General features: G+C 37.7%; 1 long non-coding RNA gene across 1 annotated transcript in view; it reads right to left on the minus strand.

The window, feature by feature from the left end:
- Positions 1-753: 753 nt before the first annotated feature.
- Positions 754-26,771, minus strand: part of LOC126940327 (uncharacterized) — a 130,178-nt gene continuing 104,160 nt past the window's right edge. Inside the window, exons 4-5 of the long non-coding RNA XR_007720709.1 lie at positions 3,412-3,508; positions 754-922 (exon numbers count right to left, since the gene is read on the minus strand). This is a non-coding gene — a long non-coding RNA (uncharacterized LOC126940327). The remainder of the gene's footprint in view (positions 923-3,411; positions 3,509-26,771) is intronic.

The following is a 26,771-nucleotide window of genomic DNA, read 5'->3' on the forward strand; positions in this document are numbered from 1 at the left end:
TCATATCTCTTGCATCTTAAAACTATCTTTGAGATTCCCCAGATAAATCACAAAGGATTTGTTTGCTCGTCATGTGAAAAGAGAGGTACTAGAAATAATTAGGTTTATTTGAATATTACTATTAATGAGTTGCATGGGAAGAGATGTTAAATTGAAGAGATGCTCAGCCTTCCCTAGGTTAAATTTGTATGAGTAAATGTTTATTAATATAAGGAGTTCAGTAATTATATGCTGTTTGGGAAGTTCTTAAAGAATTGCCAGTGCCCTCACCATTGATTATACGTTTCTGTTTATTCGAATCTTGGCACTGCTTTGCCTATTATTAGGCAACAACAGTCTAGTGTTATCAATCATAATTTCAGTTATTTTTTAACATGTGACTTGTCACAACTTTACTTATTTAATTTGAATCTAGCATCTTCAAAGCCCATGGTTTTCAATTAGAGATTTTTATATTACTTACCTGTAGTATTTTACTAACATATAAAGATATTTAAGACCTACTCAGACTTAGTGAATCTCTTTACTTGATATATATTCTTGATGTATTCTTACTATAGTCTTTGCATATTCATGGCCTATTATGTCAGGATTATTATATATCTCAATTTTTTTTCTCTAAAATGATTATGATCATCTGTTTTTATTAATGAGGTATACTATTCTTTAAAATAGGTCTAATTATTATGTTTATGAATATTTTATCTATATTATTTTAAATTGTAATTATTCTCTTATTTTGCATGCCACAGAAACAATCAAAAATATTTTTTACACTTGCATTATTCTTGTAATGAACTCTCATCAGATCTTTCACTTTTGGAACTTACCAGTGTGAAGTTAACCACAGCAGTTTTAAGTCCCTTGTCATCTACAGGTGGTTTTCTGTTTCACTCTGATGCTTCCTTGAAAGTGCAACCAGCTAGAGGCCAGAAAGAGACTTTTATTTGTCCTGGTCCAAGTCAGCTGTGGTTTGATAATGTTGCTTCATCTTCAACAAAGACGAATCATCTCAGAGCCTGTGAAAAGGACTATACCAGGTACTCCAAAGCACAGACTTCTGGCATCACTTACGCAACTTTGAGACCACATCCATGGAATGAATCGGGATTTCCAGAACATAGTTCAGAAACAGATGGGCTCATGAGACCGCTAACCCAAGATCAAGTGAAACAAGAGTTAATTACATAGGACTGAATGACCTGATCAGAGATAGCTGTGGGTTTTTTTCTGGAATATTATTGCTATTTTAATGTTCTATTTTCTGGATATACAAAGAAGCTCCTTTGCTTTCCTTATAAGCTACCTCGAACTCAACAATCGAGTAGACGCAGCTTCTGTAAACTGAAATGAAACATTTGTAGATGATAATATATCTTATTCCACCTGACTAACCCCTCCAGAATTTGGAACCTCTTATTTAATACTCTTATTTTCATCGCAATGTAGTTATTTCCATAGATTAATTAAGAATCTGTCCTACTTGTTATCAGTACAAAATGAGAAACATTGTGCAACCAAGGCTTTGTCTGGAATGTCATGTTGGAAAATGAAATTCTTTTAATCAAATATGAACAAACACTTTTAAGAAACAAAGGTTGATTTTATGGAGGCAATGCTTTGCAAAGCCCTTTTGGGACTGGCCTGGTATCTGGTTTATAAGTTCTCAGTCTTACAGGTAATAATGAAGGTCACTTCTTGGCAGATTCAGGAACTGTAGTTTATTTTGTGGACCTCCAGAATGGAGGATTTACAAGAACTACAGGTAAAATATAATAGCAAATTCTTGGCTTGGCTTCCTATCCTCAAGAGGCTTTTAAAAGACTAATCTGAAATTCCTTCTGAAAACATTCATCAAAGAAACTTAAGAAGGCCTACACGGTAAATTATTATTCTTGCTACGCCAATGTAAGTAATCAGGTCAAATCTAAGGAGACTAGCCTTAGTTTATTATCAAAAATAACGTTTCTTTGAGATTATTATCAACCAAAAATAAAATTTTAAGCCCCCCACCTACCAAACAGACTCTCTTGACCAAGAAGACTGGAAAGAAATCTGAAAAACTGAGTTCCTGCCATGATGGGAAGGGAGGTTGAACACACCTCAATATACCCCCGCCTTTTGGCATTTAGGCTCAACGACTGACCAGTACTAATGTTTAAATAAAGGGCCAGGTAGTAATGTGTTGGAATTCGTAGGCCATACACAGCCTTTGTCACATAGTTGTGTTTTTTGTTTTTAAACAACTCATGTTAAAGGGAGAGACGAATTCAAGGCACTATGCTTATATATCCTTTCCTAAACATAAACTTTTTTTTTCTTTGAGTTAATTTTTATTTATTTCTCTTACTTGGCTTTCTTTAAATCTCTGGCTTGATCTGACCACATTGTCCAAGACAAAACAGACTCTTAGTTGCAATAAAGTACCAAATTATAAACAAGTCCTAAGGCCACGCCAGGCAGGAGTTAATGCACATCTGTAGCCATCAGTCTTGCTAAACAGGTCATATTGTGGCTGATTCTGAAATACATCCTTATTTCAACTTAAACAGGTCTTTCTGCTAACTTCAAGTTTTTAGACAACATTTCATTTCTTTAACCAACTGCAGATTAAAGAATCTCTGAATCCATCTATGACTCGTATGTCCCCACTTCAAGATATGCTACTTTTTCAGGCCAAACCAATGTATACCCTCCATGTGTTTTACGGCTTTGTCTGCAATTCTTGCCTTCTTGAAATATATAAAACCAAATTGTAATCTGACCACCTCAGGTACCCAGTCTCAGGAATCTTGAGACTGTATTTCCTTGGACTGTGGTTGTTCATATTGGTCCAGGATAAATTTCTTTAAACTGCTTGTTTTTTCCATTAACATCTTTGAGGGTATGACTTTAGAGAGATGAGAGAAATTTTGTGTTTTGGAAAACTATGCATTGTCTATAGCATACCATTCCATGTTATCAAATTCTAGACTTGTTCACTGTCTTTGAAGCATGTTGCACATATTTGCACAATTGTATATTGTAGGTAACTGATGGACATGCATACTGGCTTGTCTAATGGCTACTTAATTGACTTCCTCCCACTCTGGAAAAATCAGTTTTGTTATCTATCTGCAAATTATACTGGAGCCTGTTACTTGCTCAAAATGTCAATCCACACCAACTTTTAAATTCTTTTAGTTTCCTTCACTATCTGGCTATAACCCTCTCCACTAACTTATCCAATTTTTTTCTCTCCTGCTTGACTCAGCACCACTAAGAACTAAAACTCAACTGCCCAGATGATTATGAGGACTCTGGTTTGCCTTGCAATTGGCCATTCCTCCATTCTCCACACCCCACCCCCACTTCCCACTCTCCATCCCCTGTCTAAAGAAGATGGCTTGCTATTAACCTTGATTGACTCACCATCACAGCAGATCATGCAGGGGCCAGATTTCTCTTTGGATAAGCCTCTATCTGGGCCACTAGGGAATTCCTTCGACGGGCTTGAGTCATGCATGTCCTTAAATAAGAGGAAACCAAGACTGTAGATAACTTCACCAACAGCAATGACATTCAAGATATTCAGCAGGTAGTACCACATAACCAGAAGACTTTCCTCTACCACATTGGAAATCCACTTGGAATCCAATGGATTGGTTACCCTCCAGTTTACCTTTCACAATATATATACATTTTTTTATTTTAGGCATGTCTCCTTTAAAGGGCCTGATCTCTAGGAACCTAAAACAACTGACCTTTGATACCACCTTTCAACAGGTGGTTCAACTAATTTTACAGAACCAATGCCAATGAGAATCTTGGAGACACAAGTTCTTAGACACCGCTTTGCCCCATATAGGAAGTGTATGATCATTTATGAGTTCTTTGTTGACGAAGGATATTTATCCTTTTGAAAAAGGGGGAAGACTGACAATGTTGAAATTTTTCTGAGCCACGTGTTCCACAAAGCAGGGATGATTGGGAAGATTGAGAAATCTCCCCCACCCCTTTGTATATTGAGAAACCACCAACCAGCAAAGGATCTTTTTGCTGTCCTGCGTTTGGAGATAAGTTCTGCCTCCACCTTTCCTCGGTGAGTTAGACAAGACCCATCTCCATTCTTCTTCATGACTCTGATAAGACTTGCTGATGACTCTTTTCTGCCTCTGTAAAGCTCAAGGCTCCCCTTCCTTTTCTTTGACAAGTTCCTCATTGAGGAATGTTCTCCCTGTTGCAACAGCCTGAATAAAATAATCACCTAATTGTCATGTGCATTTTATCTTTCACATTGAATACAGAAAGACCATTTCAAACCAAATAAGAGTATCATGATAGAGAACAACAGCACTGCTCATGTGTGAGTCAGAAAGTATCCTATACTTATATATCCTTTCCTAAATATAAACTTTTGTTTTCCATTGAGTTAATTTTTATTTATTTCTCTTACTTGGCTTTCTTTAAATCTCTGGCTTGATCTGACCCCATTGTCCAACTCTGTAAAAGGCTTTTCTGTACAGTTTCCCTTTTATTATTTTCTTGGAAACTTCTCCCCTAAGGTTCTTCATCCTCCAGTTCCAGTTTATACTGGTTGTCCTTTTTGTCTGCTATAAAGTGGTAATTATAGGAATTTCCTCTTTTTTAAATTGGGATCTCATTTTACTTTTTCTTCTGTGACTCACTGATTTTCATGGAGCATATCCTACAGAATCTCCCTGAGAAAAGACATGTAGAAGACATTTTTTTAGACCATCTGTTAAGCTCTGTATTTTGCTCTCATACTTGATTGACAGTTTGCCTGGGTATAAAAATCCAGGTTCATGATCGTTTTCTTTCACAATTTGGAAGGCATTGCTTCATCGTTGTCTAGTCCCAAGTGTCACTATTGAAAAATGTCCCTTTGATTCCTGATCCTTTGTATGTGAATACTATTATTACTGTTATCATCATCATCATCTCTGGAAGCTTTCAGAATCTTCTCTTTTTCCTAATTGTATTGATATTTTATGCAAATGTGCCTTGGTATGGCTTTTATTAGTAGTAGTATTGCTTTTGTGGGTATTTGGAAATTTTGTTCAGTGTTTATATTCATATCTTTCAGTTTGGAAAAGTTTTCTTGCATTATTTCTTCTATTTTCTCTGAACTCCTCATCTGTTATATACATTTATATAACAGAAATGTTTATATAACATTTATATAACAGAAATGTTTATATAACATTTATATAACATTTATATAACAGAAATGTTTATATAACATTTATATAACATTTATATAACAGAAATGTTTATATAACATTTATATAACATTTATATTATATAAATATAATAAACATTTCTGTTATATAAATGTTAGAACCTCAGAATAATCTTATTTTCCTATACGTGTTCCTATTGTCTAATTCTTTATCTTTTTGTTCTATTTATCTCTATTTATTTGACCTCAACTGTATCCTCCTATCTTTCCATTATATTTATTTCTGCCATATTTCCAATATCCAAGGGCTGTTTATTGTTCTTTATATGTCCCCTCTTTATATAGCTGGAATGTATTTTTTTACTACTAGAATCAAAATATTTTCTTATATCTCTGAAGATACTAATGATAGTTTCATTTTAAGCTTTTCTCTGCTTTCCACATCATCTCTTCTGTCATCTGTTGGTTCATTTGATGAGAGGCTTTCCTCAAATACCAGTGATTCTTGGTAACTGAGCCAAATTTAAAAGTGTGACAGCAAACCTAGGACTAGTAAGCCTGTTGTCCAGGAAGAGCTTATTGACTGTAAGATCCCACTCTGAAGTGGTTGAGAAGGTCTGGCTATTTTGTAGGGAACTCCAGAGGAGTAAACCTGGTTGTCATCCTTCTCAGATGCAAGCAGAAAAAAAGGCAATTGTTTTCTTCCCCTGTGGCCTATTGCCCCTTCCCTCAGGTTTGTCTGATGTTCCTAGGGCTGGTTACTCCGTGTTTCAGTGTCTTCAAAAAGTAAAACTTGAATATTTTACTGTACTGAGGGAGGGGAGTCTCATTACTGTATGACATAGGGAAGTAGGTCTGAGTGTCTCAAGCTTATCCTTTTAAAGACATTTAACCAAACTGGTTTTCCACTTAGGTTCACACTTCTACCTTCAGAAGTACTTGGTGACTCCAATTCCTGGCTTTTCTAGTATTCAGTTAAGCCTATTGTTCCTTCTTATTTTATTTGTCTCTTACAGTTAGGTGTCAGCTTTCTCTGCTCTGTGACATCAATTCCCACGTGTTCATCTGCTTTTTGACTCCTAAAATTTGATTAATATCTCTAGCTATCAGTTGTCTACTTCCTTGTCCTTTTGTCTTTGTAGGTTCTTTTTTAAAATATTCCTTTATTGTTACTCAGTGGGGCTTTAAAAATAAAGACAAGCATCTGTATTAAATTTACCAAGTTTAATTAGTTTCTTGCTGATTGTTCAGTACTCTTTATATTTTCAAAGCTGTAATCTTTTACCTCCCACATATTTTGCAATTTTATCCTCAATTTGATGTTTATCTTCTAATATTGAGGATAATGTTTTTTGAAGTATAGAATTTTTTTAATGTAGTGAGGCCTACCTATATTCTTCGTGGTAAAATTTAAAAAGCCTTCTCCACATTGAAGTCAGAAAAACATTTACCTACAGTGATTTCTAGTTCACTTAAAAGTTAGTTAGTTGGTCTGTAACTTAACTAGTGCTATATTTCGAGTGAGGTATTTCAGAATAATTGCTTTTCGAACTTGGAATGTACTGCAACTTTAAATTGCCAGGTGCCATATTTTTATATTGAAAAACCACTTTCAATTTCAATAACACTACCCCTCAAATACGGAACCCTTGCTAGGACCTGTTGACTGAAGAAATGATAATGTTCTCATCTTCACTAGACCCCTGCATCCATATTCCGAAGAACAGGCCAAACTATTTCTAAATATAAAAAGTTACAATAAAGTCCTAGTTTTTCTTGTGCTCAATACTTTAATGTTTTTAACACCCAAAGTTGCCAACTAAAGGTTTCTTATGGCTTCAAAGGTCACTTTCCATTCAGTAAGAGAAGAACTCAGTCCACCAGGTCTATAACATATAAGCCATTACCCATGGAGTGGGCATTTCATTTGCCAGAAAGAAGATTTTCCCCCAATTTTTTAAAAAAGGCACGTCAAAAGAATATATAAAATGCATGATTAAATCTTTACTAGATTATATCCTCCTGAGAGCTAATAGATTCTGAAACAAACACTTAGTTAAAATAATTGCAAAAGGAACAATGAAAATATATGCCAGAGACCACTTCAAATAAGGACGTGTTGACTGAAGACGTTGTGATGCCCACATCTCCACTCTACCCCTGCATCCATATTCCAAAGAAAATGCCAAACTATTTCCAAATATAAAAAGGATACATAAAAATAGGTCCAAATAAGGACAGTGGAGATGCTTAATTACTCACAAGTGAATGAAACAAGCCCTTCAAATCTTTTCTAGATGAAGAATAGTATAAATAACTAATAAATAAAACTAATAAATCTAAGATCAGGAGCCATCTTCAATTAGTCCCTCCTTTTTTTTTTTTTTTTTTTTTTTTTTGAGACGTCTTGCCCAGGCTGGCCTTGAACTCCTGGGCTCAAGCCATCCTCCCACCTCAGCCTCCTGAGTAGTTGGGAGTACAGGTACATACCACTGTACCTGGCAGTCCCTCACTTTTAATGATCTCACTGGAGACTATTCAACCATTGGAGATGTGACAAGAAGCATGCTTCACATCTATTTGAAGTACCCCAAAGTGGGGCATGCACTCTGAAAATCTGATAAATAGTAAAGTAAGAAAAAGGAAACCATAGAACAGTTTCCCAGGGGAACTTGTTGGGGCTCAGAAGCCAATAACCGAAAATGCAGGGCTTTCACCTGCTGAACTGCAGAAGCCTCAAGATCTCTCTGAGCTTCCCTGCTTCCTGTCTCTCAATCCTTTCTTTCCCAAAGCACAGGATGAAGTTGTTCTCTGAACTTCCCTTATCTGCCTGAAGTCCAGACTTGCCAAAAAGAAAACAATGACCTCTGATCCCTTCCTGAGTTTTTATTAACTCATTGCAAGAAGAAAGACCAAAGTCTGTCTACACATTTGGACATATTTGTCACAAACCACTGTCTGCTCTGCAAGCCCAACAGACTTTTTCCAGGCCTTTGTACATTCTTCAAGACCATTGAATTCCCCTAAATATCATTTATTATCCCCTAAAATAATCCCCATTTCCCCACCTTCCTTTTCCCTAAGAAGAAGGGTATGTCAGCATCTCTATCCCAATTCATGGTGGGATAATCACTCTGTGGTTCTCCCCTGTGCATGCTAATAAATTTGTGTGCCTTTTCTCCCACTAATCTGCCTTTTGTCAGTTGATTTTCAGCAAACATTCAGAGGCTGAAGGCAAAGTTTTCCATTGGTCCCTAGAAATGGACAGGCTTTGGTGCTCATCAGAAGTGCACATACAGTAGAGTAAAAAGGTAATGAGAGAGGTTACCAAAAGTAAGGAGGAGACACCAAGTCTATGCTTCTGCTCTCTAAAGTCAGGAATTTACTCCTGGAACTAAAATTTAGCTATCAAGTGATGTAACTGTGAGTAGGAAGACCACAGGGATTGACATGCAAATAGGCACTCCAGGCAACCCACACTGCTTGAATTCTGCCCCTGGGAGGAATATTTGGGGTACTCATTTGCATTGCATGTTGGTTACCAAAAAGCACATTCAGTTCACAGCCATTTTAAAGCATTCCTTGTCAGATCCTGGGAACAAACTGAAGTGTCTGAACAAAGGTGATTGAGGCAGTGAGTTCTCTTCTGTAACTCATAGGAAGACAATATGCCTTCTATTGCGAACATAAATATTCTTTTTAGATGTGTATCACGCAAATGGAGCCGACCAACTCATGTGCATACCTATTATTAGAGAAAGGATCTCTGACCACATTGGCCCCTTTTCTGCCTTAATCTCTGGATTCCAATGTCTTGGAGCTTCCAACTGAACTCCTCTTCTCAGAAAGAGTAATATCTCACTCTTCTGTTTCTGCATCTGCTTTCTATTTATAAAGAGTGCACTTTGGGAAAAGAAATGTTTCTTTCTTTAATCCACAGCAATATTTATTGCTGCAGGGGAATTCCAGTCTTGTTCTTTGGCAGCCTCACAGCTCTCAAGTCAAATAGGCAAAACAAATGCATTTTCTCTCCTTCACTGAAAAAGATTGTGGCTAACAGGATGTTGTCTCTGACAAGTACAGCCATTTCAATTATTTTAAAACAAATAAATAAAAAATAAACCAACCAAAGAAAAGATTGTTTTAAAGTCAGGACATTTTACTCTAGAAATTTCTTTCCTGCAGCATCTTTGTTAATCAGCGCATTCAGTTCTCCTCAACATTCTTCTTTATAGCGCCTACAATGCCTGGGCCCTGCTAGTTGTGCTTCAGAGTGCCCACCTCTGGCCTCTTTCCACTTACCAGAAAAAAAATAAATGCAAGGTCACTCCATAGAATAACATACACCAAGCACTTCTAAATCTCATAAAAGGATTAGTATTCTCCTAAGGACTGAATACCAACAGGACTGTAGGTTGCGTGATGGCAAATGCAGATGCAATGGAATGGATGAGATACTTTCAAATAGAATGGAACAGGAGCCACGATAACATCTCTTTCCTTTGGACTGAGGGAATGCTTTATTATGATGGTCAGATTTTGGCAGTGAATATAAATGAACTGGAAAAACCCCCAACTGTTTCTGTCTCTTTGGTATGTACAAGACTAGTTCTTCAGGAATGTATTCTTAAGAGTAGGATAATTATTTTAGACACGCTGGTGTAATGGACTTCATCAGTCTCATTCACAAAGCTCATTTTAATGTGGATCAATTATCAACTACACTCAGAGAATCCCCTGGAGTTAAATTCCAGCCATTTTTACTAGCGACACTCAACAGGCAAAAATGGCCTTTCTCAACCTCACAATCAAGGACTATGCAAAGAAAATGCATACAAGTAGCTCAACAGATCATATAATGATTGTTTATGCACAATAAACTGCAAATAACTATCTCTTTAAGGAATGTCTTGCTGTGTACCTATTGCTTTTAATCTCACCTAACTCCTTTCAGTATATTAGTTTTGCTTCACATCGGTACAATACAGACATTTTTCATAACATGTAAACAACAGTAAATCACATCTTACCCTGCATTTACAACCCAGTGCAAATATTTAACACGTATCTCATTTCTTTATTTTCAAAGCACCTTCTGTCATGTGAAAGAAATAGTTTAGTTTCAATCACTGTACCAAAGAATAGAAATATAAAGAAAAAAATAACTTTTACTACACACAGTCTATGACACAGCTGAAACTGAATTCAGAATTTCTAAGGTGCACTGTTCTCATCAGTGGAGGTATAATGCGTTGAACTCTTGGCCACAGGAGCCATAGAATGAGGGCTGCTTACATAGTGGAAAGTGAGTATCCTGTAGATGTCTGTCTTACCAATTTTTTTTTCTTATTTTTAAATATCTATCTATCTATCTATATATACACAGAGAGACAGAGAGAGACAGAGACAGGGTCGTGCTGTGTTGCCCAGGCTGGAGTGCAGTGGTGTGATCCTAGCTCACTGCAGCCTCAAACTTCTGGGCTTAAGTGATCCTCCTGCGTCAACCTACTCAGTAGCTGGAACCATATGCATGCACCACCAGACCCAACTAATTTTTTTAACCTTTTGTTGAGATAGGAACTTGCCATGTTTCCCAGGCTGGTCCTGAATGCCTGGCCTCAAGCAATCTTCCCACCTCAGCCTCCCAAAGTTCTGAGATGATTGGTGTGGGCCACTGCACCCAGCCAATGTGTTTTCCTATAAATCATTTGTTCTTATATTCTTCACCAGTGGCCTGAATAAAATAATGAATGGCATAATTACTTAAGATCTTTGAAATTGTTAAAAAAGAATCTGATAAATGGATTTAAAATTATCTTTTCTATGAGTATCGTTACTGTAATTTGGTTATATGTTGGGTTTTTATTGAGCACTTGTTTTAGTCTATTTGGTGCTGCTATTAACAGAATGCCTGAGACCACATAATTTACAATGAACAGAAATGTATTTCTCACAGTTGTGGAGGCTAGGAAGTCCAAGATCAAGGCTCCAGCATCTAGCAAGGGCCTTCTTGCTGTGTCATCCCATGGCAGGACACAAAAGGGCAAGAGAGGGCAAGAGGGGGCCAGACTCACCATTTTATCAGGAACCAATTCCTGAGATAACAAACACACTCCCAAAATACTAGCATTAATCAGTTCATGAGGAGGGTGTCATGGGGGGCACCTACACCTCCCATTAGGTCCTACCTCTCAATATCTAATACTGGAGACCAAGTTTCTAACACATGAACTTTGGGAGACACATTCAAACCACAGCAGCAAAATTATCATTCTTAAATGCTAAGACAGAAGATGTAGGCTTTTTCTTGAAGCTATCACTTAATGTTCCTAGGCCACAAAAACTTCTATAATACTTAAATTTTTGATATTGATAATAATTAAAATAAGTGTATATTTGATCAACAGAATAGAACTTTTCATAAGTGTAATATTTGTAATAACATTAGTAACTATTAGCATACTGAGTTATTTGAAATCATATTTCTCAGAGACTAGTTGTTTATCAAGGAGAAAATCCTATATTAAGTACTGACCCTTTAATTTTGGTATGAAATTAACTCCTTTTTTAAAGCAAAGTGCTGTTCAAACCAATGGTGATTTCAGACTCTAAAGAAAGATCAATTCTAATCGAAAGTTGTATTGCTCTACACAATCTTATTTTGTAGGAATTACATCTTCAGCTTCATATGTTGACCAAAATTTTTTTAAAAAGATGTGTTCACAAAAGACCTGGGATAGTTACTAGAAGTAAAAAGAGACATAGAGATGAGTTTTACTATCATATGTTGAATAAGTGGTGAGTCCTGACTCTTTTTAAATTTCTTAATTCAAAAATGTGAACACATTTCAGTTCAACTTTGCCTAAATAACACAATCATTTTTCTTTGTCTTTATTTTGGTTTTCTACCATTGCCAATATTTTTCAGTTTGATGAGAAACAAGACTTTCAGGGTGAATTACAGGGAGAGCGAAGAAATAAGGGAGGAAAAAAGTGAATGAGACAAAGGGAAATATCTTAATCAGGGCACATTTACAAAATTTAGAGTTTATAGAAACAAAACCACTTCAGGTAGCTTAAGTGTATTAGTCTGTTCTCATGCAGCTAATAAAGACATTCCTGAGACTGGGTAATTTATAAAGGAAAAAGGTTGAATGGACTCACAGTTCCACATAGCTGTGAGGCCATGGGAGGCCTCACAATCATGGTGAAAGGCAAATGAGGAACAAAGGCACATCTTATATGGCGGTAGGCAAGAGAGCATGTGCAGGGGAATTCTGTTTGATAAAACCATCAGATCTCGTGAGACTTATCTGCTATCATGAGAACAACATGGGAGAGATCCACCCCCCATTATTCAATTACCTCCTACAGAGTCCCTCCCATAGCACCTGGGAAATATGGGAGCTACCAGTCAAGACAAGATTTGGGTGGGGACATAGCCAAACCATATCATTAAGTAAAAGTGGGATCTCAGAGCCTCCAGAGATGAAAGCAAACTAGAGAGCAGTTCACACAAGACCAGGAACTGGAAGAGAATGTTTCTTGTATTAGGGTTCTCTAGAGGGACAGGACTAATAGGATAGGTGTATATATATAAGGAAGTTTATTAAGGAGTATTGACTCACACAATCATAAGGTGAAGCCCCACAATAGGCCGTCTACAAGCTGAGGAGAAAGGAAGCCAGTCTGAGTCCCAAAACCTCAGAAGTAGGGAAGCTGACAGTGCAGACTTCAGTCTGTGGCCAAAGGCCTGAGATCCCCTGGCAAATCACTGGTGTAGGTCCAAGAGTCCAAAAGCTGAAGAACCTGGAGTCCAATGTTCAAGGTTAGGAAGCATCCAGCACAAAAGAAAGATGAAGGCCAGAAGACTTAGTCTAGTCTATGTTCTTCTGCCTTCTTTTATTCTGGCCACACTGGCAGCTGATTAGATGGTGCCCACCCAGATTAAGGATGGGTCTGCCTCTCCCAGTCCACTGACTCAAATGTTAAGCTCCTTTGGCAGCACCTTCTCAGACACACCCAAGAACAATACTTTGCATCCTTTAATCCAATCAAGTTGACACTCAATATTAAACGTCACATTACCCTCCACCTCTCAAAGCCATGTGCCTTCCCTCCATTCTGCCTCTCTACTCTGGCCTCTAGCTTTCTAACTTTCTCTTCAAAACTGTTATTTCTTCTTCCCCTAATCTTGATAGGTAGACAGCTCTGGTTTGCCATGGTACTTAGTGACTCCACCCAGCTTGACAAGACCAAGTTATCTTAATGGCCAACAAGGCCTCCACTCTGATCGACCCAGCTTGGGTCAAGCATTCACCCCTCTCCAATCAGCTCTGTTCAGGGGGAGGAATCATACTGCAGTAAGGTTGCCCCTTCCAGACTATGTGTCGGGCAAGATTTCTAAAATGGGGTTGTAGGAAGGCATTAAATGACCAGCATCTGTATACTATTAACTAGAATCAGCCCTGAGGGTTTATATAGAAACAGCCACTTGTTTTTCAGGCCTAGTCATGGTATTAGAAGGCTATGTTAGAGACTGAGCAGAGAAGAGTGAAAATGATAAGACTGATGTTAAAAAGGAATGAATTAAAATTTCTATAAGAAGTCAAAAGCAGGAGCCTTTGAAGAATGGCCATGATGATACAGTTAGGAACATTGATGTGTTTTATTTGTTTAGAACAAAATGTTAACCATAGCTTTGCCTTTTCATATGGTAGAAATAGAAAAGAATGCCAGTCAATAGTTGTGACTGGAAACTATAATTTCAATTGGCTATGTTAAAAATTCCTACCTATAAAACACAGTAAATCAATTAAATAATAGTATTTCTATCTGTAAATATGGGGCAGAAAAAAGGCATTCATAATGTACCATCATAGAATACAAACCAATCTGTTGTCAGGTATAAAGACAGAACTCAAAAGTCTCAATTGCTAATCTCCTCTGGGCTACCATATTTAGTGTGTTTACAAAAATGAGTCAATCCCTCTCCTATATTTGATACAGAATTCCTTAATGTAAAAAGAAATAGAACTCTTCGTAAATAACAAAATTAGTAAGACTTAAGGGTTTTAAAGAACTTTGTTTAGTATATTAAATATATATTTACCAAATCAAGAGTAAGTTTACTTTCTTGTTTTACCCAGCATTCATTTACAGCTTAAATTCATTACATAATTTTTAATTGAAACATTAATTGAAACTTTTAATTGAAAAGTTCCCAATATGCTTTAAGGAATAATAAAAAATTAATTTGTGATTGTTATATTAATGGCACATCTGACTGAAAGGAGCTTCTTTCAGAACTCTTTTCCCAGGCCTGTAGGTTTAAAACATCTGTGACATTTTACATATTAACCAAGTATATGCCTAAATAAATAAGTCCGTATGTGTAAAAACACATAATACATACACATATGTGTATTACATATATGTGTGCATATGTATTATATACATATGCATATTACATAGAAGTGTATATGTACATATATAAAACAAACTTTTACAAAACACTATTTTTTATGTGTGCAATATTCTCTGATATGTTGCCCTCTTTTCCTATCCTATTTCCTCTTTTAAAAAATGCTCATCACAACCCACTAAGTTGATTTCACAAATCACTAATGAGTTGCAATCTGCAGCTTGAAAAACACTGCTGTAGGCCAATTAAATATTGTACTTTATTTCAGGTTTCTTTAATTAGTTTGATATACCTGGAGACAGTGTCATTTGGAAATGATAGCCAAGACCAATGTAGGACTTAGATTGGTATACAGACACATAAACGTTCTTCCTAGTAACCCATGCATCCTTTCTCTATAAATTAGTATGGCTGGCATCACTGTAAATCTTGTAGGCATTTCCTTTATCTGTAGAAAGTATCTATTTTCAAATGGAGAAAAGAATCCCCACTGAAAAACAAACTAAACCACATAGTAAATCTAACAAAGTGATTAATGGGATTGGTTGTCGGCAGAGTCCAGCTTCCTTCCCTCAAGAAGTGTGAATCGCACCTCAAATTCATCTTCCTTAATATGTTACCACTTAGTGTGGTGTTCTAGAGATACATTTGCTAGTTAATAATTAATCAGAAGTATCTCTACTAAAAGCAGCAGAAGGGAGGATGAATGGATAGGTTTTGCCTTGCATAGAGGAAAGTTTCCAACAATGACACCATAGCATAATGTCTGCAAGACATAAGTACAGTGGCCTTTATGAAACCTGGATAGTGTGTTAGATTTTTTTTTTTTTTTGCAATACTTTTCAGAAAAAAACAAGTTTTATTCTCACTACTCCAATAATGCTTCCTCACTACTCCAATAATAATTCCACACCACCTCCCTTCTTGGCCCACATGCCCCCTAAACTTTTCCTATCCTCAAATATCCTGGGTTTGTCCATCAGAGCACTCATCCTGACTGTATTAATTATTCTGTAACTGTCTTATGTCTGCTATTCTGCTTAGACTGCAAGCTGCCTGGTTCACCGAGGACTCCACAGTGCCTATCCCAGTGCTTGGAACATCAATGATAATAAATACTTGTTGAATGAATGGGTGAGTGGATAGATGAAAGTGAAAGAATATATCAGAATATAGATTATCATGTGTTTTCTGCTCCTAAATAGAGGTAGAGACTAAATACTCTGGTGACAAACTCTCTGCATTCACTGAAAAGCATGCTCGCTTTCTTCCTGTTCACCCAAACCAAGACCCTTTAGTTATGTTCAACTCTTTCCTCCCCACATTGTATCCCATTCAACTAAGGTTAATTGGATTCCTGTCACAAGCCAGCGACCACAATCTCTCTAATCCGTCTGCTTCTCTCCATGGTTTGTATCCCAGCTCACCATTTCTCCCTTAGGTGGTTGCAGTAGTCTCTTAAATCTTCCCTGCACCCTGCCTCCAATAGTGTTCCTGCCCCAGTCTATTCTACACATAGCTTCCCAAGGAATCTTCCTGAAATACATGTCATTCCTCTGCTCAAAGCCCTCAAAGTCAAACCTCTAAGTCTCGCAGACAAGGCCCCACCGTTTTTCCTACATTTATCTCCCTGACATCAATTTCGTATCCTACCTATGTAGCAAAACTCTTACAATTTGCTGAACATACTATGCTGTTGCATCACTCCATAACTTCAACATTCTGTTCTTTCTTCTTGATTATCTTTTCCACTTTCTTCACCTGAGATACTTCCATTCATTCTTAAAGATTTAATGCAATTGATACATTTTTTTGTGAAACCTTCCCTAGTCTATTACCTTCCTATGCCATTCCTCTTCTATGCTCCAACTTCACTGTGACTTACAGATCTATAACAGCACCTGTTAAATTGTACTGTTATTGTTTATTAGCACGCCTGCTGCTGCCCCTCTCCAAAAGACTGCAGAATCTTTCAGGATGAACATTAATGAGCAAGAAAGAAGAGTTAAGCATAAATCCATTTTCCATCTATAGTACCTATTACAGATGTTGGCAATAATACGTTGTTTCCATCAGAATCCATAGTTTCTGGAAACATAATTCAATGTAGCTAGTTTATGCAAAAAGAGAATTATTATAAGGTTGTGACAACTAACAAAACTTCTGGCAGGGTGTATAGCTTGAATGCTACTCAACTAACAACTTTCAGACTGTCCCTGTAAGGGACTATTCTAAAGGAAACTTTATTCCCACTGCCCCAGACCGGTGATATAATGACCAGCAGCTTCATTATGGGTGCTTTCAGAAGAACCAAACATTTCATCACCATAGTTACCAGAAGATTCTACATCAGCTACTCATTACTCAAATCTTCCTTCCAATTCTCACCTTTATTATAAAAGGGTGCCATTCTGCATAACTCCAGAGGGTGCCAATCTCATACACAGAGCCTGGAAGCCACGTGCTGAGGCACTCTTTACACAGGCATACTTGAGGAAGCAGGCATATGGAAGACTAGCTGCAAAGGAGTCTGGGAAATGTAGTTTTTACCTTCTCACTTCAATAATTCCAAAAGACATACTGGAAAAGGATTGGAGTGGGTGCAGTTCCTCTCACATAAATGCCTAATAAATGATGGGGAGGGAATGGACAGATAGAAAGATGAACTGTAAAAGTCATAATTACCATCTTAACTCCTCCATATTCTCCTGTTTAAAATAATTTTAATAAATAATTCAAATGTAAGCTTTTCATTCATTAAAATATATTATTCTTTCAAAAATATTATTTGCATTTTTCTTTTCAGGCAATTGTTTCTTTTGCTCTGGTCTTTAATACATTATCTGTTTCTAAATTTTTCTAATGCTCATTATATCTATGTGTTTCTTCTATTTTAGCTTGTGATCTGAAATACATTGCTTCCCTCATTGTTTGTATACGAACATGAACTCTCTGATTATGATACACATTGACTCTAAATAACAACAAAGATTATTTCAAATGTGAAACTATTGTTCTAAGTTATTTCTTTTTTGTTTTTTTTTTTTTTTTTGACAGAGTCTTAATAACAACAAAGATTATTTCAGATGTGAAACAACAGTTCTAAGTTATTTCTTTTCTGTTTTTTTTTTTTTTTTTTTTGACAGAGTCTTACTCTGTCACCCAGGCTGGAGTACAGTGGCACCATCTTGGCTTACTGCAACCCTCGCCTCCTGGGTTCCAGTGATTCTCGTGCCTCAGCCTCTCAAGTAACTGGGATTACAGATATGCACCACTAAGCCTGGCTAATTTTTGTATTTTTAGTGGAGATGGGGTTTCACCATGTTGGCCAGGCTGGTCTCACAAACTCCTGGCCTCAAGTGATCCACCCGCCTCAGCCTCCCAAAGAGCTGGGATTACAGGCATGAGCCACCACGCCCAGCCAGTTCTGTTATATCTATCAGAATAGATATAATGGACACAATTTTATTTCTCTTTCTGTACTTAAATCTGTTCGTGATGTATAGAACTGTTTTTTTAAAAAAAAAATTCATAAGCCCAAATAAATCAATTTTTTTGCCTGTGGTTTTGTTCTTTTCTCCCAAAAATCAAGCCCCAAGTTAACAATTTTTTAGTGCATTTCCAACCCAAGTCTTTATATATATCCAGACAGAGCTTCTAAAGATAAAATTATGCTTAGCGATAGTAGTTTATCCCAATTCAGCCACTGACTTACTGGGTGATATAGCTGAGCTAAGTAAGATATAATGCTTTGTTTAACTAGAGCACATGAACTATAGGAAGCATTAAGTGAAAATTTTTATAACAATAGTGATGTGAATTCATTCTTATATAAGGCCTTATAATTTTTAAAAAAGTCTTTCTCTTATGAAATGGTCTTCACAACATTTCTGAGAAGCAATCAGATATTATCTTCATTTTGAAGACAAGGAAATTTTATTCAAATCAATGAAACAACAAATATATATTGAGCATCTACTGTATTCCAGGTCCTGTGTAGGGTGCTATGGTTGCCAGTCTAGTGGTGGAGATGCTGTGGTGGCCTCAGAGAGGAATGAGTATCCTAACTGGAAAAGATAGGGTGGAACAGAGGCACTAGGGTAGAATGGATGCACAGAAGCAGCTTTTAGCCCAGACTTTTGGAGATAGTGAGAGTAACATCCAAACAAATGTTTCTTAACCAGTGGCAATTTTGCTGCCCCTTCCCCATCCCTAGGGCATTTCCCAGTATCTGGAGACATGTTTGCCACAACTGGGGAAGCACTTGCTACTGGGCTCTGGGGAGAAGACAGGGATGCTACTAAACCCGTTTCCAAGTCTCACCACAGGATAGCCCCCAACAACTAAGAATTATGCAGTCCAGAATGTCAAAAGCGCTGCTGATGAGAAACCTTGATCTAAGCTAAGAGCTGCTACATGAATAGGAGTTGGCCAGGTGGAAGAATGAGGGGGCAGTATGGTGGGGGTGGAGCAATGACAAAGAATGGTGTTCCAGGAAGTGACAACTGCTTATGTGAAGGACCTCCACGTTGATTAATCTGCCAATACCTTTGTGTGATAAAATAGACATAACACAAAATGAACCATTTTAATTACTTTTAAGTATACAGTTCTGTGGCATTAAGTACATTCACATTGTTGTGCAACCATCCCCGCCATCCATCTCTAGAACTTTTTTCTCTTCCCAAAGTGTAACTCTGTATCTTAAACAACAACTCCACATTCCCCTCTCGCCCAGCCCCTGGAAACCACCACTCTCCTTTCTACTCTCTGTCTGAATACTCTACAATCTACTCATGAGTGGGAATCATACAATATTTGTCCATTTGTGTCTGGCTTATTTCACTTCATAATGTTTTCAAGGTTCATTCATGTTGTACCTTGTGTCATATTTTCCTTCCTTTTAAGGTTAAATAATATTCCATTGTATGTATATATCTCATTTATTGTTTATCCATCAATGAAAACTTGGGTTGCTTCCACCTTTTCACTACTATAAATATGAACATGTATGTATAGATATCTGTTCTAGTCTTTGTTTTCAATTATTTTGGATATATACCCAGAAGTCATCCACCAGTTATTGTTATATACCAGTTAATTTCCTGGCTTTGTTCTAGTGTTTGGTATATAGTAAGAATAAGACCCAAGATCCCTCTGTCATGGAACCTATATTCTGGTGAAGGCAAGCAAAATAAATAAACCAACAAACTAAAGAGATTATTACAGAAAGCACCATTAAGAAAATAAGCGGAGGTAATGTGGAGTGAATATGAGTGGATCTTGCAGCACTAGGGAGGGAGTGGAAAGCAGGAAAGATAGCAGAAGCCTTCTCCTACAGGACAGCCAGTTCAGGACTCTATGTTTCATTTTATGAGCAATCACAAGTTTAAAGAGGTTGAGAAGTTAAATAAATTGCCCAAGGTCCTACAGCTAATAAGTTCTAAAAGCCAGGCTAGAACCCCATAATTTTCTTTTTGAGCTGAAATGTTGGAATATGGTACATGTTTATTTTTATTTTATGTTATTTATTTATGTATTTATGTATGTATGTATTTATTTATTTATTTTTTGAGACAGACTTTCTCTCTTGTTGCCCAGGCTGGAGTGCAATGGCGCAATCTCGGCTCACCACAATCTCTGAGGCTACCTCAGCCTCCTGAGTAGCTGGGATCACAGGCATGCGCCACCACACCCAGCTAATTTTGTATTTTTGGTAGAGACAGGGTTTCTCCATGATGGTCAGGCTGGTCTTGAACTCCCGACCTCAGGTGATCTGCCTGCCTTGGCCTCCCAAAGTGCTGGGATTATAGGCGTGAGCCACTCCACCCAGCCAGTATGTGCTTATTAAACATGACCATCAGAACCCTGATCTTCTCCATTTGCTTCCATAATGCTTCCCAGAATCAACTCTGCGAGTGGCTAGAGGACATCTTACTCTTCTACTTATCCACACTCATTCTATCCTCAGCTCTGCCACTGGTTTCCTCTTTGTTGAAAGAGATTTTCTACAAGTAAAGAATAAAATAGTATTGATTTTAAAAGGAAATGTTATACTTCCTTGTAACCTAGCTTTAAAATAAACAACTTATATTCCATACAAGATAAAAAGATAACATACAACCTCAGTAAGTAATAACAGACAAAAATACTGAAGTGTTCTGTCAAACAATAGGGATGCTGTTTTTTTCTGATCTTTGCTTTCAATTGAGGTCATGTGCAGCTTACATAAATATTACATGAAACTTCTTTTGCAAAGAATCACTGTCTATGATGATTTATAAAGACAGAAGTCTGTTGGCAAATCTACCTTTTAAAATATTACAAGCTTTTCCAGCAAGAGGAAGAAAGTGACCCTTCCTTGCTAAGCAAACGGATATATCCTTTCAGGTAGGACTAAGACCTTAACACAGCTAATGTGTGCAGTTCAGATTTATCAAAGCTCCTTTATGAAAGCTTGTGTCAGGTGACAACATGTATTGCAATCCAGTTGAAAATCCAAACTTTATTGGTGAAATGAGCAAGAAGAGGTTATGATACAAAGTTTATGTCACGAAAAAAAGATTCTTTCCCTTTAAAACCTTCTCATTTAATCTTTTGCAGTAATGAGTTGTTGTATAATTAAATAGTAAATAGACATTCTTAGCCTTTAAAATGTTTTATGAAAAGTGGCCAATTTTGCTTAATATATTTGCTCCATCAACAAATAGTTGCTGAACAACTATTATGTGCAAAGCCCTTTAATAGGTGCTATTAAAATCGTAATGTGTCATTGTGAAGTTGAACATTTTCTTACAGATTGGTCTGGTGTAATAAAAAACACCCTATGTGAAAATATTTAACGGGCTTTAGGAAAGTTTTAACTTATTAAGAGTCCCATAATTACTGCCAGGGGGCCTCTTATGGTTGTCACTTAGAATTGACCTCAGATATAGCACTTCATAAATACACTACTTAATGTAAGACTGTAGGAAGTAAAAAGAACTTTCCATTGCCTTGCTTTGTGCAGAATCACCTTCCACCTCTCTTATATCTCCTCTGCTTCCATTTCAGTTATTCCATAGTCAACACATTTTTATTATGTGTCAGGCACTGTGCTTGATTTTGAAAATACAAAGGTGAACCAGAAAGACAAGACTGCTGCTGTGTGAAGTTTACAATCTGGTTGGAGAGACAAACGAATAATGCAGTAAAATGAAGTTCATGGGCACTGTGACAGGGAATGTAGAGATCACCAGTAGGGCACAGAGCACAGGCATCAAAACCCAGTCTCCAGAACAGCATTGGGAGATAGAAAAGGGAAAATGCAGGAAAAACATCACAGAGGAAGACATATTTATCTCAACCCTCAAGAAATTCCCCAATTCTCATCATTACCAGGGAAAGAGCCCAGATTTTGAGCATAGGTTTTGAAGCCAGTTCCATCTGACTCCTCTATATCATACTGCTGGGCACTCCATTGCCCCCCACTGGGTCATTCTTGAATTGGTCCTACTCTTTTAAATCCATGACCTGATGAGCCTGAGGGAGCCCCAAAGAAGGTGCCACCCCAAGCTGTAATGTTATCGCCACCACTCCGTTTGGTTGTTTTGGTTTTAGGAGTTAATCTCAATTTCTACTGAGACTGGAGTACTCTCCTAACCCCAAGTAATTTGTCCAGGATCCCAATTCATTGGCATAGTTCTTCCAAATTCTCCCACTCCCATCCTCACTCTTCCCCGGGATCAAAGGGCTCAGCCCTCAGAACTTCCACTGCAGGATGGATTCCTATTCCATCATGAGATTTGCCTCTCATTTCACCTCACCCTCAAATTGAATCCGCAGAAAACAAACATAATTTCCTGGGGAAGGTATCCACATCTCAACTACTACTGGCCAACTGCCAGTTGTCTGCTCACTTAGGGTGGGAGTGTGTGTCCATTAAGGTTCTTTGGTTGCTTACAACAGAAATCATTTTGAGCTTCTTTAGTGGAAGAAAAATTAAACACATTGGGAAAAAAGTTGAGTAGTTTACAGAGCTAAAAGAAAATCTAAAGTTCCAAAAATCAGAAGGCCAAAAACCAGAGCTGTCCTGGGCATTGAGGTAGCAAAAATGAAGGGGAAAACTCTTCAGGAGGCCACTACTGAGATGACTTTACCTTGGATGCGTTCCCCAAGACTTCAATTCCAGGGAGAAGACATCAAATTGGACAAGCTCAGGTCATGTGCTCACCCACTGGCCAGAGGAAGACAAGCACCACTATTGACTATATCCAGTGGAAGAGGAGTGATTGTCCACAGCACAGATGGAATGCTGTTACTACAAGAAGGGAGAGTAGACACAGTATTGCAAAAATTAAAGCATCCACTCTAGCGGTCAGTCTTGCTCCTGGGTGATTTTTCAGAGTCCCAGTCCTTAGAATTCCCAACCTATACCTTTCTCTGTACTTGAACATAGCTTCAGCATGCCTTCTAACCAGGTTCACATGGGTTCCAAAGCTCTCAACATAGGAGCACCAGAAGTCTTTGAATATATGACCCTCAAATCAAAGTAACTGTCATACTTAATTTTAAATGATATTACTCCAAAATGGTACATTTTTAGGACTAGCCAGGTAAATAACCATGAGAACCCACAAATAAATCCCCTAGTATTTTTTAAAATTCTATATGTTCTTACAATTTAGAGCAACTCCTTGAAGAGAAAAGGCATGTCCTGTGCCTATCCTCACACTCAAAAAATTTTCTTCCTCTTGAGCTAAGAATTTTTTTTTTTTTAAGCTACTTTTCCACTTGCAGTTTTAGGATTTCTCTAAATAAATTGCCACGGAAGGCAGCACTTAAAATTCTAACTTTTCTATTGGGCTCTCCCTATTAACCACCATGCAAGCACACGTACTTTATGGTGTGGCTCATTCTTTCTTCATGTAGATTTCCTGAAAAAAATTTACATAAAGGCAGAAAATATTAGGAGCCTGTTTTCCATTCTTATGATCTTTGTATACCTAACTGTTGGTCCTGGTGACAATCTTTGGAGTAAATTTTTTCAGCACTTGAGTAGGAAAGGTCTGATGCTTCTTATTGTGAGAAAGCTCAGTAAAGAGATCCTGAAGAAGATGATGATGATAATGTTGGTAATAACAACACTAATAGCCAACATGCAGTAAGCCTTCACTGTGCACGGGCTCGGCCCTAAGCATTCTGTGTGCATTATGTTTTCATACTGATGCAAATTATGTAAAAGTGAGGGATACTCACAGGAGAGAAAAACAGAAAAAAAGAAGAGATCATTCCTGGAGCCAAATGCCCGACTAAATGGAAACTATGAGAGGATGGAATCCAGAGCTCAAGTGGAGAAGCTGGTCTTAAATAGGAGTGGAGGAGTCTGTCCATTGTAACATTGCTAAGAGACTGGAAGACTTGGTTTTGGAAACATGATGGAATTCTCTTATGAAGGTTTCTAGTTTCTCAGCCAAATAAGAAGAAAAGGGTGGAAGAGAACAGGGTGGGTAGTTTTTGGAGGTATCAGCAAAATGGCAGGTGACAAGGCAGCAGAGTTGTTACCATTAACTTAAGCAGAAGTAAAAGACCTTGTAACTGTATTGTGGAGAAGGGGAAAACTAAATTCCATGTGGAACAGATGCAAGATATCCCCAGGGTTATGCAGAACTCTTAGGAGATGGCTGTAAGTTCTCCTAAAGCCGGCTTGGGCAGGACAAAGAGCAACAATCTTTTGTGAATATCGTGGCCCTACTTCTAAACTTCACCTCAGACTTTAAGAGAAAAGGGTTTCATAATATCTTTTCTTCATTCCTGCCTAATTCAATACCTGAGGAAGCAACACTGCACACTTCTTTTTTTTTTTTTTTTTTTTTTTTTTTTTTTGAGACGGAGTCTCGCTCTGTCCCCCAGGCTGGAGTACAGTGGTGCGATCTCGGCTCACTGCAAGCTCTGCCTCCCGGGTTCACACCATTCACCTGCCTCAGCCTCCCAAGTTGCTAGGACTACAGGCACCTGCCACCATGCCCAGCGATTTTTTTGTACTTTTTACTAGAGACGGGGTTTCACCGTGTTAGCCAGGATGGTCTCGATCTCCTGACCACGTGATCTGCCCGCCTCGGCCTCCCAAAGCGCTGGGATTACAGGCCTGAGCCACCGCTCCCGGCCACTGCACACTTCTTAAGATAGGGTTTGCTGCTATGCCTTCAATGGTCAACATAATGCCTGGTATGTAGGAGATACTTGATAAATATTTTATGAATGAATAGATGGATGAATAAATAAGGAATTTATAAAATTTTATATAGTCCTCATTCTTAGTTTTTCTTCATACAATTCTTTGTTGTACATGTTGTATGATAATGTCATACTTGGCTTTTGACCTAAGATCCTACACAAAAACCTAAGAAAATCTCAGAAGAATTATTTTACTAGAACTAAAAATGAAATAAATATTATATATTATCTAGAGATAGTTATAGCCACCTAATGTTCCCAAAATTTCCATAATAAGTGTCCTTCCTTATCACTGACTGATAGTATGAGAAATATTTTAATAGTAAGTTCTTCCAAGAGACAAGAGTCTGCTGGGATGGTCACTACAGAACGTGTTCTACTCACTTTTCTCCAAGAAGTTCCCCAGTACCACTCATGCTATCTTCTGATTACCTGGTTCAGTATTTTCAAGTAAGAGGTACTTTCTTTTGGACCAGGAGGGCTCCTACTGTACCAAGATTTTCTAATTTATCAAAAATCCTCTCTGTACAACCTCTCTGTAGCAACCATACAATGTTGTTACTATAAGATTTCCAATCAGTGATGTCCTCTTTTAGCCCTCCCTAATCTACCCATTTACAGATAAATCTTTGCACACACAGGGATTCATCCTCAAAGGAGAAGTCTGTGTCTTATTAGATATTCTCAGTAGTATGATGTTTGCAGAAGGAATAAACAAACGATTGTGTATTAAATAAATATTGAATTATTCTAACAAAGTGACACACAGAAACTCAATTTCTGTTCCATGCTGCAGGAGAGGCAGCAACACTGAGTCTTTTTTTTTTTTTCCCCTGATAGTCTCACTCCGTTGCCAGGCCGCAGTGCAGTAGTGCAATCTTAGCTCACCGCAACCTCCGCCTCCCGGGTTCAAGTGATTCTCCTACCTCAATTTCCCGAGTAGCTGGGACTACCAGTGTGCGCCACCATGCCCAGCTAATTTTTGCATTTTTTGTAGAAACGGGGTTTCATCATGTTGGCCAGGATGGTCTCGATCTCTTGACCTTGTGCTCCACCCACCTCAGCCTCCCAAAGTACTGGGATTACAGTCATAAGCCAATGGGCCCGGCCCATTGAGTCTTTATTTCAAGATTCAATGTCCTGCTTTCAAACATAGAGTTAAGCATTCTTAACTCTAAATCTTTCCTCCAAGATTTAGCAAAACACTACAATTGTCCTCTGAGCCCAATTTACTCCCACTGAGTAGAAAAAAAATTCACTTAAGGAATCTCAGTGTCTAACATTGACTGATTGTTCCCAACTAAGAGATGGCAAAATGCACTCACTGCTTCTCCAATCTCTGGAAACCTACTTCCAGACTCTACAATCTCTGGAAGGCTACAAACTCTATAATCTCTGGAAGGCTACTTTCAATTTTTCCGGAACTACTCTTTACTAATAGCTTCATGCCATTTCCTGTACATGATCCTTCTTTCCATCATTTTCTTCTGTAGGGCCTGTGTTAAGTCTGAAATGCTTTGAACCAAGTGCCTGGGGAAGCAGGTTGATGCAAGCCCTGGAAATTGTGTCTAGCGCTACTTTCTTCTGATAGTTCAGATTTTCTTCTCTTCTGTTAAATATCAAAATCAAAATAAGCATTGCCCAGCCCTAAAATTTGAAATAATAAAAATAATCAACTTTTCTATTTAATTTAAACGTGGATCAAATTCAACATTCTAGAGATGCAAACTATAAGAAGGTCAGATTATAAATCAGTGAAGACCGATTCTAAGAGTCAATTGGCATGGGTCTTCGGGGAAAACACATAACTTCCCTCTGCTTTCTCCATAGATTAAGTGAAAATCAGGCATTTTCTTCCTGAGACAGAATTGTGGTGATTGGCAAGATGATAGTCATGAAGCACTTGCAGATTTTAATAACACTGAGTATCCGTTTACTTAACCAGTAACA

The sequence above is a fragment of the Macaca thibetana genome, chromosome 17, assembly GCF_024542745.1.
Source record: "Macaca thibetana thibetana isolate TM-01 chromosome 17, ASM2454274v1, whole genome shotgun sequence".
NCBI classification, from domain to species: domain Eukaryota; kingdom Metazoa; phylum Chordata; class Mammalia; order Primates; family Cercopithecidae; genus Macaca; species Macaca thibetana.